At 36.8% G+C, this 11,086-nt stretch overlaps 1 pseudogene; it reads right to left on the reverse strand.

Annotated features, from left to right (window-relative positions):
- Positions 1-8,984: 8,984 nt before the first annotated feature.
- Positions 8,985-9,703, reverse strand: LOC122745872 (annotated as a pseudogene).
- Between the last annotated feature and the right edge of the window lie 1,383 nt (positions 9,704-11,086).

The following is an 11,086-nucleotide window of genomic DNA, read 5'->3' on the forward strand; positions in this document are numbered from 1 at the left end:
TAATACACAGAAGCAACTTGGTGGCTCCTAAAACTTGACAGTTTTTATAGTAATCCTTCTTCCTCATCCCTTCCCAGATTCCACCCTTACACCTAAATACAGTCTTAGAGCCCTGGTCCCAAAGAATCTTACCCCACCCTCATCCATCCCCACAATTGAAGCCAAAGCTAGTGCTAATATCTATTTACTCTACCCAAGGGGTTGAGGGAGAGAAAGAATGTCCCTGTGCTCACTCACAAGTAAGGAAAGTAGCAGATGATTTCTTAAAATCCAAGTTGGAATTTAAAAAAATATTTTCCCATAGAAAATAATGTTAATACTTTGATGGAAGTAGGATCTCATCAATATGGCACTTTCTTTCTGCTATACATCACAACACCTTTCTTATCTTCTCACCCTGTGTTAATGTCCATTTCTAAATCCTTCACCCAGTGAGCTTGGCCTTCCTTCAAGGCTTTAATATTTTTAAAGCTAACAACGCAAAACAATAGGGTCAAACTCAAATAGAAATGGGGGCCACTAAACAGTATATAAGGATCCTGACAGCTACATGCTGACCTGGGGGGAAAAATAACATTATCTATGTTCTTTTGTATTTTGATTTATTTTATAGAATGTTTCCCAATCACATTTTAATCTTGTTTGGGTTTGCACTTGGTAATGTCCCCTCAGGCTGTGGGCTTGACTCCTCAGTCACAAAAAAAGATTCACTTAACACTATTGTGAACAGCTCACCATTGATAATAAGGTACAAGTCTCCTTATACCCACTATCCATGTCTTCACTGTTCTCTGGATCAGTTGCTATTATGATTCTTCTGAGGCTGTGACATATTGGAAAGAGCCCTGGATTTGGATTCTGCAGATAGGGCTCACATCCAAGCTCTGCTATCACCACTCTGAATTTTAATCTCTTCATCTATAAAATGAAAAGTTTTGCTAAGAAATCCTCTAAGGTCACTTCTAATCTATATCTCTGTTCCATGAGATCATGGAGTTTCTAGATTCATAACCATAAGTCAGAAGACCTCCGTTTAAAGCCCTGTCATTTATTGAGCTATGTGAATTTGGGCAAAGTACTTAAAGGCAACCTCTGTATATAACTCATTTTTCTATTCCCTACATTGCTTAGCAAAATGTCTTCACAGAGTTAATATTCAGTACATTTGTTGAATAAATGTTTGTCTGTGAATCCTGCCCTTCCCCAAAATATTCACAACTACATAGCTTCACCTGAAGAATATGTTAAAGAATGAATATTCAAAGATGGTACCAATGTTCCCTGATACTAAAGTCCATGTGAACATGATTATCTTTATATGGGTACATTGTCTAGGTACATCATGGGCTAATAAGCTAGTAAGCTTTTATGGGTCTGAGCTAGGAAACTAATGACTAAGTAAAAGATTGTTTCTATGTATTCTTAATTAGAGACAGAATTTTTATATAGGAAATTGTAAAAGTCCTATGTATTCACAGTTTGTGGTTGCCTTCACTATGTTTACTAAACTAGGTAAGTGTATAATACATTTCTTAAAAAATTGACCCAGAGGAGGCAGCTAGGTGCACAGTGGATAAAGTACCAGCCCTGGATTCAGAAGACCTGAGTTCAAATCTGACCTCAGGACACTTGACACTTACTAGCTATGTGATCCTGGGCAAGTCACTTAACCCCTGTTGCCTCACAAAACAAAACAAAACCAAAAATTGACCAGAAAAAGTCAATTTCTTTTATCTAATAAATCAACACATTGAGAATCTCATTCACTAATGATTACAGATAATTAGCAGAGTCCTCTTCTGTGGTACTTAGAGGTTTGCATAAGGTAGAAAGATTGGAACTCAGGTCCTCCTGAATCCAGGACCAGTGCTTTATCCACTGTGCCACCTAACTGCCCCAGCTAACATCCTTATGCTATGATAACTAAGTAGTACAAAGGATAGCGTTGGACTTAGAGTCAGGAAGGCTTGAGTTCAAATTCTGACTTAGGTACTTTCTGAGGGACCCTAGGTACTCATTCAATCTCTCTCATGCAAAATGGGGAAAATAATAGCAACTACCTCAGGATACTAATTGAGGTTTTGTAAGGGATTAGATAAAATATACATGCAAGGTTGCCCTATGAACCTTAAAATGTTGTGTAAATATTTACTGTTATTATTGTTACTTCTGAATTGACCATCTTAAATCATTCCATAAAAGTGGGTTTCTGTGCTGCAAGATTTGGTCGTTTGTTTTGATTTTGTTTTTAACCAGATCTGAAATTTCATTAATATAATAAATTCCTTCTGCCAAGGCAGACTACTAAAATCACTGAAACTTAGTCTTTTTTTTTTGGGGGGGGGGAGGGCAATTGGGGTTAAGTGACTTGGCCAGGGTCACACAGCTAGTAAGTGTCAAGTGTCCCGATGCTGGACTTGAACTCAAGTCCTCCTGAAATTGAGGGCCAGTGCTCTATCCACTGCACCACCTAGCTGCCTTTTGAAACTTAGTCTTAGAGAATTAGCTGGGCACTGAAAGGATTTGTCCTGGCATTATATAGGCAGAATGTGTCAGAGTAGGGATTTGAACCCCAGTCTTCCTGATTTCCTAACCACTTATACCATCCTATATCTCCTGAATTAGTTGTTTAATTTTTTTTCTTTTAAATGTGAGAAATAATATCTAAATTCATGGATGGACTTCCTTTTTCTGTCTAAGCATGTAAGCAAATTTTGTCTTGCATTGCCTATTCATTTGTAGAAACATGAATGACCAAACGTTCTCTCTTCCTTTCCTTCATTCAACATTTCACCCAATTTCCAAACTCTTGCAAAGAGCTGAACTGAGTGTGTCCCAGAGATTGTGTGAGGATTGCAGAAAGGAGTGAGGTATTCTGCATATAGATATATTTAGAGCATTATCTCAATTCCAAGGAAATAAAACTATTAACACTTGGCAATTGTCCTGTCACTTTCCTTGAAATGATTTATGGATATGACAAGAGCAGGAAGACTACAGGTATCCTTCATCTCCCCCAACTTTCAAAGAAGCATTCATCCTTTTAACAAAAGGGACAACTGTTTGACCTAACATGAAATTGAGAGTGCCTACATTTTCACTTCTGTTAAATTACAAGCCAAATCCAAAGATTAATTTTCACTTACTAGCTGTGTGCCCTTGGCAAGTCAACTCACTGTTGGTAACCTCAATTTTGTTGGTGTATGAAATCCCAGTGAGGAAATTTCCTCTACCCATTTATATCAGCATTTGTTCTATAGCTTATATTCTAAAATGTTTGTTTGGTGGCAAATGAGAGGTTAAATTGCTTCATATTAAGACCTAAATTAAGTCCTAAAACTTAAATTTTGTCTTCCTAAAATCAACTCATTCTGTTCTGTTCTTTGTGGCATTTTTTTTAACCAATGGTGAAAAATAAGTGCCAGAAAATAATCCAAACTCATGATTTCTGTAATTCATGGTTTTGAATGAATTTATTCTGTAGCCTGACAATTTATAGAACTGATGGTGCAAGCAGCCAACATGGTTCCTAGCACATTAACCCTTTGTTGTCTAATCCCTGAATTTATTGAATCAATAGGTTCTGATCTTATTTCAGCAGCACTCTAGAGACTGACACAAATACAAAAGTGAGACAGTATCTGCCCTCAGGGATGTTACCTGCTAAGAGGGGAAACAACCCAAATGGGAAATGGTGGTCAGAGAATGGTGTTTTGATGGGTAAATTACAGAGAATGGTGAATAGAACAATGAGATGATCAATTGACTTCTCTTTTCAGAAGTGATTGTGCTGATTTGCTTATAATTTAATATCAGGAAGAATGATATAGACTATTGGTGTATGGGAAATGAAAAGATGTGTGTGTTGGAAGCAAAACAGAAGATTATTAGGGTTAAAAAAATCTCCAGAGTTCAGGAGTTAATAGCTTAGGTCTTTTTTTTTTCATTTTTTTGGTGAGGCAATTGGGGTTAAGTGACTTGCCCAGGGTCACACAGCTAGTAAGTGTCAAGTGTCTGAGGCCAGGTTTGAACTCAGGTACTCCTGAATTCAGGGCTGGAGCTGTATCCACCTTTGCCACCTAGCTGCCCCTAATAGCTTAGTTCTTCTAGGCATGGTCTCTGAAAATCCAGTTTGGAGGATCCAGAGAAGTGCAATCCAGATGACAAAGGGTCTTGAGACCATATTGTTTGAGAATCAGTTTGAGGAAGTTGGTATATTTACACAGAAGAAGAAAAGCCATAGGGAGTACATAATAGTTGTGTTCAATATTTGAAGGACTATATGTGGAATAAGTTTAGACTTTTGTTGACCCTAAAACGCATAACAAGAAACAATAAGTGTAAGTGGAATAGATATAGAGAATAGAAGGAATATCTTTCTAAGAACTAGAAATTCCTAAAAAGTGGAATGGGCTGACATTCTCTTCATATCTAATCTTCTAGCAAAGGCTAGATGATGACTTGTCATGTATGTTATACTGTGCATATTTGTGTTTTTAAAGTACACGTTAAATTATGTGAGCATTGAGGTCCTTTTAACTCTGAAATCTTGTAATTCTGTGAAATGTATTCCTTTTTACATTAAACAATTATGTAAATGAAAAACATATGCTGAGTCTATATGTTAGTATGTCAAGATTGAAAACATTAGACCACCTTACTGAGAACTATGACACCCTCTAAAAACCTGAATTCACATGCCACAATCAGTGCAATGAATTGCCCATATTCTTTGTAAAATTCCACAATGTCATTGTTTATTTTTACTATTGGTATTTAACTTGGAACGTTATGACAACTATTTGGCATGTCATAGATGAATGAGAGGTTTGTCTAGAAGATGGATTCAGAACTGGTTAGATGGATGGACTCATACAATAAACGTTAATGGTTCAAAGTCACACATAGCTGTGTGAAAAAGAAAAAAAAGGATAATTTCATTTCTTCACTGTACCTACTGTCAGAGAGGTAAAGAAAGTATTAGCTCCCAGGAAAAGGAACAGAACAGAAAAGATTTCTTTAAATCTTAGTCTAAGGGATCTGCTCTGTTCTCAAGGACCAAAGCATTACCCTGGCTAGAAAGAGGACAAGTGGAGAGCAATAGCAGTTCAGTAGTTTAGAAGCCTTGGCCAGAAGAGAAGTGACCTGAGCCAAGTGGGGAACATAACAGCCCAGCAGTAGTACCTCCTGGTCCTAGGTCAGAAATAATGCAGCTTACACAGGAACAAATTCAGAAACCACTGTAGATCAGAAGATTAGGAGTCAGTAGGCAGCCATCAAGTACAGACAAGGTGGATACTTGGCAGTGGGTATTACTTTGGGGATGTGGTTTTCCTTTTGGGTGTGGGTTGGACTAGATCATTGTGAGATTTTTTCTAACTACATTCTATGAATATCTGGTTATGAGAGGAAAAGGGAAAGAGTCATGTGGGATTTCTTTATAGTAGCACCATGGGTGGATTTTCCTGTAAATCTCTAGTTTTACCTGTGTTTTGTATGTCTCTGTAGACACCGTGTACACCAGAGAGTGTTGCAAGTTGCCCACCATCTTGGTGACATTAACATATATGCCCTCATTCTCTGGGCTACAAGTCCACTTGCGCTTCATGTCCCCGAGTGAATGCTGTGAGAACTGCCCCAAGGGACAATTTACAACCTTGGTGAACCTGCCCCAACAAAGGACCTCAAAGCCCATAGTTCCAGAGATGTGAATTGCCTTCACTGAATATGTTCCCTAAACATTTGCCTCAAAACCATCTTACTTACTCTCCCTCATGAATACTGTGCTCTGGTGAGAGAGTGTGCCCCAACTTAAAGACAATAATGTTATATAAAAAGTGTTTTTACTTTACCTTATAGTAAATACTTTTATTTACACTTGATTGAATCAGCTGGCTCCTGGAAAGGATACAGGAACTACAATACTAATCAAGCAGGCACCTTCTGGGATTACCCTAAAACCCTGAGAGGAATAGTGGCAATTGTTTCCCTAAGGTATTCATACCAACCTGTCAGTGTGGGTTTAACTCAGAGAAATGAGCCCAGATAGAGAGGTAGGAGTGACACCCTTCACAACCAAAACCACATGTAGTTTCTCACCTACTCTACAACTATATTATTAATTCTCTCACTGGGACATGGGTGAGCTCCTTAGGGGCAAGGGCTGTTTTTGAGTTTCTTTGTATCCCCAGCATTTAGCACAGTGCCTGACACATGGTAAGTCCATGATAAAATACTCAAGTGGTATCTGATTACTAAGTCCTCTAGTGCACAGCACTGATAACTCCATACCAAGTATTCTCACTCCATTTCTTTTTTTGTTTTGTTTTGTTTTTGGGTTTTTTTTTTTAGCGAGGCAATTGGGGTTAAGTGACTTGTCCAGGGTCACACAGCCAGTAAGTGTTAAGTGTCTGAGGTCGGATTTGAACTCAGGTACTCCTGAATTCAGGGCTGGTGCTCTATCCACTGCGCCATCTAGCTGCTCCACACACTCCATTTCTGATGTATAGTATACCAGAGTTCTAAAGTCCCTTGATCATGAACATTCTGGGACCCAACTTACAAATTCTCCTCCTATTCCAATACTTACCAGCATAAGTAAAATTTCTGACCTGTTTTTTTAAGTATTTTATTTCTTAAAATATTTCCCAACTACCTCTTAAAAAGCAACAATAGAGTTTAAAATTTTGAGTTCCAATTCTCTTCCTCTCTCATCTCTCTCCCTTTTTTTAAAAGGCAAATGATTTGATATCAATTATACATGTGAAGTCATACAAAAACTTATTTCCATATTAGCCATTTTGAAAAAGAAAACACAGACAAAAAGTAAAACAAGAGAAATAAAGGAAGTTTAAAAGCTAAGCTTCAATATTCATTCAGAGTACATCAATTCTCTCTCTGAAGGGGGATAGCATTTTTCATCATGGGTTCTTGAAATTTTTTTGGATCATCATATTAATCAGCCACTAAATCTTTTACAATTGATCATCCTTACAACATTGCTATTACTATTTATAAATGTTCATATATATATGTATATATATGAACACACACATATACTATGTATATACTATGTACACATATAAATATATAAATTTATATATTTACGTGTGTATAGTATATATATAATATTCAGTACTTGTATATATAGTATATACAGTACATATATAGTACATGTATGCATATATGTGTAGTATATGTGCACATATAGTATATATACTATATGTATGTGCATATATACATACATATGCATCTATCTATCTATATCTAGATAGATAGATGGATATGTATAGTATAAATAGGTCCCTTTCCTGTTTCTTTGATCTCTGGTATGCTGCATAAAAGGGTATACACAGTTTGATTGCTTTTTTTGAGGATACTTCCAAATTGCTCTCCAGAATGGTTGGGTCAGTTCACCATTCCAGCAGCATTTCATTATGTTTCCAATTTTTCTACATCCACTCCAGCTTTCATCATTGTTTGTTTTTTTTTTCTATGTTAGCCAATTCCATAGTTGTCAAGTGGTATGTCAGAGTTTTTTTAATTTATATTTTTAAATTAGTGATTTAGAGCATGACTATCGATAGCTTTGATTTCTTCTTCTGAAAACTACTTGTTAATACCCTTCAACCATTTATCAACTGGAGAACAGCTCTTTTTTTTTTATAAATTTGACTCTTTCCCCTATGTATTTGAGAAATGAGGGCTATATGAGAGAGAACGTGCTATAATTTCTCCCCCAGTTTCCAGTTTTCCTTCTAATTTTGGCGGCATTAGTTTTTTTTTACACCAAAAGTTGTGTGTGTGTGTGTGTGTGTGTGTATGTGTGTGTTTTTAATTTCATGTAATCACAATGATCTATTTTACTTCCTGTGATCCTCTTTATCTCTTGTTTGGTCATATACTCTTCCCTTATCCATAGATCTGAAGGTACATTTTCCCATGCTCCTTTAATTTACGTATGATGTTACCCTTTATATCTAAATCATTTATCCATTTTGACCTTTTCTTGGTATAGGGCACAAAATGTTGTTCTATGCCTAGTGTCTGCCAAACAGCTTTTAAGTTTTCCTTGTAATTTTTACCAATGTTGAGTTCCTCACCCCAAAAATTTGGATCTTTGGGTTTATTGAACACTAGATTACTATGATAATTAACTATAGTGTATTGGACCTAATCTATTCCACTGATCCACTGTTCCATTCATTAGCCAATACCAAACTGTTTTGACAATTGAAGTGTTGTGATATAGTTTGAATTCTGGAGCTGCTAATTTGCCTTCCTTCACATTTTTTTTAATTCTTTGACCTTTTGTTCTTCCAAATAAAGTTTGGTATTATTTTTTCTAGCTCTAAAAAATAATTCTTTGGTGGTTTGATTGTGATGACACTAAATAGGTAAACTAACAGGTAGAATTGTCAATTTTCTATTGGTTCAGCCTGTGCATGAGCAATGAATATTGTTCTTATTCTTTAGGTCTGTCTTTATTTGTGTGAAAATTGCTTTGTAGATGTGTTTATATAGTCCCTGAGTTTGTCTTTGCAGATTAGCTCCCAAATATTTTATGTTGCCTGCACTTATTTTATAAAGAATTTCTCTTTCTATTGCTGGGTTTTGTTGGTAGGATGTAGAAATGCTAGTCATTTATGTGAGTTTATTTTATATCCTGCAACTATTGACAGTTGTTTCAACTAGTTTTTTAGCTGATTCTCTAAGTTCTCTAAGTATATCATCACATTGTCTGCAGAGTATTATTTTTGTTTCCTCATTGCCTATTTTTATTTTGTCAATTTCTTTTTTGCCTCATTGCTATAGCTAGCATTTCTAGTAGAGTATTGAATAATAAGCATAGTAATAGACATCCTTGTTTTACCCTGATCTTATTAAGAAAGCTTCATGTTTAACCCAGTTACAAAAATGCTTACTCTTTTTTTTTAAGTGATTATCATCATCATCATCAATTTTTTTTCAACAGGCTGTCCATGTTACTCTTTCATGGCTATGGTTTGATCCGATTAGCCCTTGGAGCCTCAGAAGGTTTAATCTCATCTGCCAGGGCTGCAGGTTCCTGGGCCTTAGGTGTAGAGCTAGGAGCTTCAGTTGCTGCTGGGGTCTCCTAGGAAGAAGACGCAGCTTGGCTGCTGCTAGGTTTTGAGTCTGAAGCTGGTGCCACTTCACTTTTAGTTTCTTGAGGGATGGGAGCTGCGGAAGCTTCAGTCTTTTGGGCTTCCCCTTCCTCTTTGCTCTTGTCATCTACTTTACTAGTCGCTGTGGCTTCGGAAGACTGGGAGACCTTTGCCTCAGTGCCAAGCGCTGAAGTCTTAGAAGCATCACTGCTGGCCTCTGGAGCAGAGGCAGGGGCCTGCTCAAGCTGAGCCTCCTTCTGCTGGTCCACCTTTCCATCAGGGACATCCTCTGCTTTCTCAGGCTCTGATTTCTGAGTCTCTTCTTTGCCAGCTGCTGCATCTTTCTCCCCTTATTTATCTTCAGTCTTGTTATCAGTCGCCTGGGAATCTTTATCGGTCTTCTCCTCTTTGTTGCTCTCCTTGACATCTGTGGTCTCTGCCACTGTCTGGGTCTCATCATTCTCTTTGGGAGTTTCTTCTTCCTCTGCACCAGCTCCTTCGGCCTTCTTGTCTTTATCTTTGGCTTTCTCATCATGTACATTGTACCGCTTCTTCTCCTTGCTAAGCTTGCCTCCCATCTTTGGAGTTACGGTTTTTTTTTTCTCTTTTCCCGCCCCTTCGGTGTGTGTGCGGTGCGCCCTGATGTCACCAAGAGAGCCTCGGGGAGCCTAGGGTCCGCTGGGCCGGGGCTGCTGGGTGGCGAGATGTCTCTCCCGGACTCAAGAGCGGAAACTGGAGAGAGAGGAGCCTATTGGAGCAATGCCGCCGCTGCTACTGCCTCTGCATTTCTCCGACTCTTGTTTTTAGATAGATACTACTTATCATTTTAAGGAAGGTTGCCTTTGTTCCTATGCTTTCTACTTTTTAAAAATAGGAACAGGTGTTATATTTTATCAAAAGTATTTTCTACATCTATTTCTATAATCATATATTTTTTGTTCTTTTTCTTATTGATATGATCAATGATGCTGGTAGTTTTCCTTATGTTGAACCAGCCCTGCATTGCTGGTATAACTTCCATTTGATTACAGGATATGAAATTTGTGATATATTGTGGTCATCTCTTTGCTAGTGTTTTATTTAAAATTTCTGCATCAATATTCATTAAGGAAATTGGTCTGCAGTTTTATTTTTCTATTTTTACTCTCCCTGGTTGAAGTATTAAAATCATATTTGTGGGGAAAAAAAGTGGGGCAGCTAGATTGCGCAGTGGTTAGAGCACCAGCTCTGGAGTCAGGAGTACCTGAGTTCAAATCCAGCCTCAGACACTTAACATTTACTAGCTGTGTGACCCTGGGCAAGTCACTTAACCCCAATTGCCTCACTAAAAAAAAAAAATCATATTTGTGTCATAGAAGGAATTTAAGAAGATTGCTTCTTTACCTATTTAAAAATTAGTTTATATAGTATTAGGATTAATTGTTGCTTAAATGTTTGTTAGAATTCACTTGTAAATCCATATCATCTTGAGGATTTTTTTTCTTAAGGAAGTCATTGATGACTTATGCAATATATTTTTCTAAGACAAGATTATTTATGTATTATATTTCCTCATTTGTTAATCTGGGCAATTAAAATTTTTAGAAATATGCATCTATTTCACTTAGGTTGTCAGTTTTGCTGGCAGATAAGTGGGCAAAATAATTTCAAATATTTGCTTTAATTTCATCTCCACCACTCTTTTCATTTTCAATGCTAATAATTTGGTTTTCTTCTTTTTTTAAAATGAAGTTAATCAATGGTCTGTGTATTTTATTGTTTTTCATAAAATAATCTATTAATTTTAATGATTAATACAATGTTTTATTCTTTACTTTCAATTTTATTAATCCCTACTCTGATTTTCAGTATTTCTATTTTTGTGTTCAATAGGAAGGGGTTAATTTGTTATTTTGGTTTTTGTTGGATTTTTTTTTAGTTGCAGTTGCATACTAAATTCATTGATCTGCTATTTCTCTTTT

The sequence above is a fragment of the Dromiciops gliroides genome, chromosome 3 (assembly GCF_019393635.1).
Source record: "Dromiciops gliroides isolate mDroGli1 chromosome 3, mDroGli1.pri, whole genome shotgun sequence".
In the NCBI taxonomy this organism is placed as follows: domain Eukaryota; kingdom Metazoa; phylum Chordata; class Mammalia; order Microbiotheria; family Microbiotheriidae; genus Dromiciops; species Dromiciops gliroides.